The 7,476-nt window shown below is 37.2% G+C and overlaps 1 protein-coding gene across 1 annotated transcript in view; it reads right to left on the reverse strand.

Moving 5' to 3' along the window:
* LOC140565534 (uncharacterized) overlaps positions 1 to 7,476 on the reverse strand; it is a 42,413-nt gene extending 34,937 nt beyond the window's left edge. The window contains exon 1 of the mRNA XM_072691477.1: positions 7,366 to 7,476. The gene's annotated coding sequence lies outside the window, so the exon portion shown is untranslated. The remainder of the gene's footprint in view (positions 1 to 7,365) is intronic.

Genomic DNA, 7,476 nt, shown 5'->3' on the forward strand with positions numbered 1-7,476 from the left:
GAAACCAGCAGAAATGTGAGATTCAGAACTAAACTATGTACAGTGTTGCCAGTCAAAGCAGCCATTATGTATAAGTTAACAACTAAATCTAATCAGATGTTCGGGTGTTTAATGCTTCTACCATTTATCTTATCATCTTTATAAAAGCTTTCATTCTTAACAAGATTCTCATTTTCAGTGGTTCTACAAACATCTTCAGGGAGATCTTTACATGCCACCAAAGTTCAGCCTCAGAAGTTTCAGAAGCCTAAGAATGTCTGGTTCTCACCATCCAAGACATCCCAAGCTCAGTCTATAATGCAGAGGTCTGGATTTTTTGGGTGTTCAGTTCATTGTTCTGAGAACTGCAGCAGCTTCAGCAGTTTGCTTTTCTCAGTAAGAGCTTCTTGATCATCTCCATATCCTTTCAGGCCCACAGTGTTGAGTCGTCTTCCTACAGTGAAAGGTTGAACCAGTAGATGTTTTCACATCCAAAGCAAGAGTGGAGCTTGGTCTTCTCATCTAGTTCAAAAATAAACTTTCAAGTGCTGTTTATGGGGACAGGTTTTGTGGTCTATCAGGTCTTGTACAGTTGTTGGGGGCCCCATTTCCTCTGTGTCTTTAAACATTGTATTTTCAGTTTTGAAAATACTTGCATTACCCTTCATTAAGCATCTTGTCTCATGACTAATTAGCTGAAATCTCTCCTGAATAATGAATTACTTATATCTCATGGCCATTTTGACTCATGGTTGATAGCATTTTTTACTCAGAACTGTACATACTGTATGTAGATACTTTATCTATCTCCTTCTACTTCTTGTATTACTAAGCTACAAAATAGCAGAAACACAGACATTAGATGACATCAGAATCCTCCAGCACAAGCAAGAGGTATTACTACATGTTTTCAACTAAGACATTTAGGTATCAAACCAGTCTAAGCCTCATTCTGAAGATATGCTAACAAGTGAACATACAAATAGTTTTCTTGTATTCCTAGTGGTAAGTTTCATATTTTGTTTTAAGGGAAACAAATAAGGCATTTGTCAAGGCCTTTAGATATTTCTAAACAATTTCTTTACTATGAATTATGCTTTATTCATGCTTTATTTGGTATGTTAAATCACTGCATTATTAGTTGCAATGCTACACATTTCAACCCTTGAATACCATGTTATTTAGTGCTGTTTAGTCTGTAATTAGCGATGAGTTGACCACATGCAAGCTGGACCGATGTTAATTTAGGCCTTTATATCAACCAAACACCTGAAACTAAATTCTCTGATGGAACTCATACTAATATAATAGAGATTCTGTTTTATCAACCAAAGTAACATTAATAGAGACTGAACTTGTGATTCAGTGCAAATTTAGTGTTTTTTTGTCGCTAATTACTGATGAATTTAACCTCACCTTAAAATATGGAGCACTTCCAGCTTATTAGTGATCATTAAACTCTTATTAACTCAATTTACAGAACTGAAGAAGCTGGCACTACCTAGAACTCAACATAAATTGAAGTGCTGCCAATTACACACTAATGATCTATAAATACAGGTCAGGTTTTATACTAAAAATAAAAATAAGATATATAATAAGGGTGCTACAAAAGGTTATTTGAGTGATGCCATTGAAGAACCAATTGTGGTTCCAAAAAAACAATTTGTGTAATAGAAATGTGACCTTTGATTGTTGATTGTTGAAACTGATAAAGAATCTTTACATTAAATTATTCACACTCACACATCTCTATAACAAATATGGTTCTTTATGAAACCAAAAGTGGTTCTTCAATTACATCACTCAATAAACTATTTGTAGCACCATTATTATTTAACAGTGTAGACTGTCAAAATGTATGTATGGCATAGTTAAATAAGAAGAATTTATAACCATAAACCTCAAACACTGCTACTGCTTCTTTAAAAGAATATCCAGCAGAACCACAACACAGCTGTAAAACAGGCCAATTCCAAACCCCCTGAACTGTGATGTAACAGTCTTAACTCATAATACTTACACCCCCAAAATTGACAAACCTGACCTATTACAGAAAGCCCTAGTCAAAGCTGACTAACCGATAAAAAGTAACGAGGACTGGGGCTGTTGATACTAGAGAGCACCTAATCGCCTCCAGGGATATGAGTTGCTAAGGGGACATGTCTTCATGACCACAGCTTTTTCTGCAACAGTGTCTGCGGTAAGGGAGCTCGAACTCGACCCATGATGAAGCAAAAGCCGGGGGGAGCAAATAGCTAATACTACAATAGCTTTTACCATCTCCTCTGGCCTACATCTGCTGAACCAAACTGGAGCTTAACACACAGCAAATAGCAAAGTACTGGCTTATATTTTTTTTTATGGATGAATGGGGGGTAAGGCTAAAAGCTAACCGACTACAATTTCTTCAGCTTGCTAACAGCACAACATGCTAACATCATCCTGAGAGCACACAACAAGACAACACAGCATTACTATCCGATAAGACTATCCGGTAAGGAATAATTACAGTGGTATTGTTAGAGAATTAAAACTGCACTGTAATATGTGGTGTTTTGTGAGCCATCACTGGTGCTGAAAACCACCCAATTAGAGCAGAGCTAAGTGCTATGTTATATTAGCCATTGGTAAAAGGAAAATCAGCATGTATCATTCTGAGACAAAATAAATAGGCTTGTTAAACGACATCTGAGCATTTTTCACCCCAAATAAAGCCACAACTTACTATTTATACATCAAACAACAAATCAAATACTAAATAAATGCATTCTTTGTATGGATACCACATTTCTGTGTCAGTTTAACATTGTATTTTGCCAATTATATGGTGCAAAATATGGTAAAACAGATTAACAGCAGTAGTTGTAGGAGTACTGTAGTTTCCCCAAGCAGAACAGCATGACAAACCCACAGTACACCCAACTGACAACCAACAGCAGTAACCCACCATACAACTGGCATGTGTTTATACCACATTAAAGTGTCACAGCTCTTAAAATAACACACAGCCATGTTCTTCCTACTGATAAGCACCGTCCCATATTTATGGCAACTCGTAACTTGCAGTTGCAGTTGAGCTTTTGAACTATCCTGTCACACAAACAAGTCATTTCTACAGTAGTCAAGCCGGCCAAGTCAAAAGATGATGACACCTTGTTGAGACAGATCGTGACTTCAGCTTACACGCAACACACCTGGTGTAGATGTGGCTCGGCTTACTCAAGTAACCTGATGAAACTGTGTATTTGCTTCATTGTGTGATACATTTGAAACTAACCGACTACCATCATCTGAAGAACTGAGCAGACCTTGCTAACAAAACATTATAAAAATGTTCAGCAACATTTTAGGAAGGTTTACTGAAATAATGTTTAGAAAACGTGTGATATGACAGCTATAAAATAAAAATATTAATAAAGCCAATACATAATAAAATGGATATTACACTGATATTTGATCAAAATATAATATTTTATTTTATTTAATTTTTTTTATGAATTGTCACTGATAATAATAAGTTTCAATGAATAAAGTCCATTAGTTTTTGAAATGTGCCCAAATTCAATTGAGAGGTTAAATTAATAAATCTTACCAGACCATTAAGACATGTTCTAGAACATCCAGAAAACTTCCCAGATTAAACTTTCCTAAAACCAAAAATCATAACATTCATAAAACGTCCTAGTAATCAGAAATTGTTGTGGCTGAATGGGCTTACAGTCAACACACAACATTCAACAGTCTGTCAACTCACTGGAGGCAGATTTTAGTTAAATCAACCCAACCCTGGACAGAAATAAGCCCAGTCTAGCACAGAAAGAGTTTAAGATAAGGTAATAAAAAGCTGTGTGCACTCACGTTAAGCTGAGTTGACTCATACAATGAAGGAGTGCTGCAGTTAGTGAAGAGAACAGGAAGTTAGCTCACTTCTCTAACGAGTGCAGAGTGTCTCAGAATGCAGACATGAAGGGGATTCACACAGCCAAGAAGAAAAAAGGGCTAATGTGGCATATTTTGCTTAGGTGCACTTTTTTCTGGAAAGCACCTCAGCATTCTTAGTTTTACTTTTCTAGAGAAACGTCAAATTGTGCATTCAAGCGTTGCTCGGGTCTTTGTTTGCTGTTTATTGAAGGAGCAGTTGACTGATGGTGCACTGACAGAAGCACATAGCTGCTTAAATTCACAATGAACTGTAGTGGCAACCTTGGTCCACTGTAGCCAAAGCCTATCAACGTTATTCAATGAAAATGAAAAACATACACAGTGTTTAGTGTAAGTGGAGTACTGATCTACACTAAATTAAACCCCAAAGTGTAAAATTACCCATGGGCTTATATCTGTCTCAGTTTGAGCTCATAGATTTTTATATTTGTTTTATTATTATCTTTTATTTAATCAATAATAACCATTTAATGCTAATAAATTACCTTTTGCAGTTCCAAAAAAAAACTGCTAGTGTGCCCCCTTGTGGTTAAAAAAAGATTTCCTTGCATCTGTAACTCCACCTCTATTAATGACAAAGTAGAGAGTATTTTTTTTCCTGTATTATGAAGTGATGACCCATTTCGAATGTTACTGCTCTGTCTAGTCGCTGCAGTGACGTCTGAAATAGAAATGCCTCTAACTGGTTGTCTTCTACCCTGCAGGCTCTTTATTAAGCCCCACCTCCACACACTCATTCAAGACCCCGTAACATGCATTTTTTAAAAGGGGAAAAACTTGCTGATATTGAGGGTGGATCTACTCTTTAAAGGGATATTTATTTAATACCATTTATTTTACTTTTAGACACAGAAACAATAGTAAAATAGTTCATCTGAATAGTTGAATAGTTTAATAGTAACCATGTAAAGTGAGGGCTTTAGGCATGGGCAGTGGCGCTGTTGTAGAATGAGACTGCTTCAAAGCTTACCTTGGCTCTACCATCTAAAATCTGTGGTGCTAGTTAACTGTGTACCAAGCATGCAGCTTAGCTGGTTCCACCTTAAAGCAACTTCATGTAGCATTTCCACCTTAAAATAACAGCTTCAGAATCATACTGATGTTCCACGGACTGCCGCTGGCACTCTGGACTCGGCCCGTCTGTTACTGCACTGTAACGTTAGTGAGGTCATATTTGTGCAACATCCTGTAATCCTACCTTCTCACCGGTTCTGTATCTCTCAGCTTGTCCAGAAATGCATGCATAAAGAGTGTACTTCAGACGGGGGCACACATTGCACTTCCAGACTGTAGGGGGAGCCCAGGAGCAAGCTATACCAATTCGTGTATAATGCTGCTTTAAGGTCTACGTCATGTGGAACAGAAAGAATTAAATTAAATTATCAGGCCAGCCAACATTCTCACAGTGTTTTTAGGCAAGTGACCACACATTGCATAAACAAGCTGGGTAGGAGCGCCCAGTCAGTACGACCAGCTACCTTCCATTAATTTACACAGATAACAGTGTTTTGGCAGCATTTTAGAGGCATGCTGTACTTTAAATAGTGGGATTTCAAAAGTTGAAGTCCTTTATAAATCTCATTAGTAGGACCATACTATCCAGGGACCAAAAGAGTTACAACATTACAGAAAGTTATTACATTAAACAGTTATGTACATGTTGCCTAATGCCTCTAACAGAAATACAGGTATATACAGGTATAATGCAGGTCTAAAACATGTTTATTTGTAAGTTATTCAAGTGGAACTGTATAAGTAGGGCATAATACCATAAAATAGTGCCAATTTTTAACAGATTTACCACTATTTTGCCATCATCAACACTATGTATAAAACTCTTCTCAGACTTCTTAGAGGTTCTCAGATGCCTTTGCATAGTAAATAAAAGGGGTGTATTTGTGTAGTCATTGTGATACCTGGGTCCATTCACCACCACGTTAAAGAAACACTATGATCTTCCACAATGAGCAATTTGGCTCCAAATAACTCTAAATGACTTTGAAGCACAACTGTGAAACAATGGTGGAATTCCCCTTTATAATACAAACCAAGTTTTTAAGACTGATCTAAAAATCTGATTTTTGCTGATCTGTTGTAAAATTTCTCAATTCCTCTTCAAATAAAAGCTTCATGATTACAAAAAGACTTTATTATTAATTATTTTATCAGTTTATGTAAGTTTATTTAGTATAAAATCTCTTTTTGTCTCTATTAACTTGCCAGTCTCCCACTGAAGGTAGGACTGACTAGTGTAACTGGAAGCAGAATCCGTTGACTTAGCTTCATGAGGACCTTTCCGCACCCGCATTCCTAATTAACCTCAGATTAACAGAATGAGTTCACCACACGCTTAATGAATTGTACACTTGTTCAGCAACAGAGTGTAAATGTTCTTGGCTATGACTTCATCACACAAGATACTGAGGTGTTATCTTAGACAAGTTTTAGCTCTTGTTATATATCAGTTGAAATCAACACCTTTTCTTTATTTCCTGAAGATAATTTAATCTCAAAGCAGCTTTGCAGACGACTAAACAGAGCTGAAACAAGCCAAAAGTCCAATACTGTCCAAAGAAACCACCTGATGATCTGATGAATACAGTCTTGCCTTTCGCCGTCTTGACTTAAGTCTGGCTTCCTTATAAAGCACCTCCATGACCGGTTTGCTGCTAAATATCTTGAGCCCACCAAGTTGTCCTTTTGGCCCAAAGTTTTAAGACGCTAAGCACTTGTTTTATCTGTCATCCTCTTGAACACCTTAAGAGTTCTTAGCCCTGTTTGCACCTCTCGGAGTGTTTCATGGCTCAAACTGACAACCGAGTGCTAGTCAAGTCATACTGATACTTTTCCCTGAGAAGGTTTAGAAATTACTCTGCCTCTTCAGACCGCCTGCAGCTTCTCTACAGTTGCAACACTCCTCTGCTGTCACAGCAGTGGAAGGACTTGTTTTACGCCCATTTAAGTGCTGTAGAGACAGGTGTTTTCGCTAAGTGTTCACCACGTTTAACCAGTGTGTTCTTGTTAATTCGTGACCCACATGTCCAGTCCAGTTTCCTTTTATGCATCATTGTATAACAGAACACATAATTTTTTAGTCAGATCTATGATATCTGATGCCTGATTATTGATTATTAAGTTCTGTTTGACAGTCACATTGCATGGGACAGAGCTTTGTGGTATTGCATCAAGCTTATATTTTGAGCATGTTCTGTCAGAGTGTTTAAGTGTCTTGCAAACTCCAACCCTGTATTATATCCCATGATACATTTCTCTTATCAAACATTTAATCCACTTAGAAAGTCTACACTGAATCAATTACAGCCTTTTCTCTTGCTGCAAATGTGACTTAATAAATGTAAAAGCTCAGTGTCTTTTCAATGATAATAACCTCCTTACTGTCAATAAAGAAGATGAGAAGGAAATAAATGAAACCCCACTCACTTGATTATAGTCACTTGAGCAGTATGAAGTTGTACAGTATGCCTCCTCGTTCTCTCTGTCTCTCTATCTCACTCACCGGAGATCCTTTGTGAAACTCTGGCTCATGGCAAC

This window comes from Salminus brasiliensis, chromosome 11 (assembly GCF_030463535.1).
Source record: "Salminus brasiliensis chromosome 11, fSalBra1.hap2, whole genome shotgun sequence".
NCBI classification, from domain to species: Eukaryota; Metazoa; Chordata; class Actinopteri; order Characiformes; family Bryconidae; genus Salminus; species Salminus brasiliensis.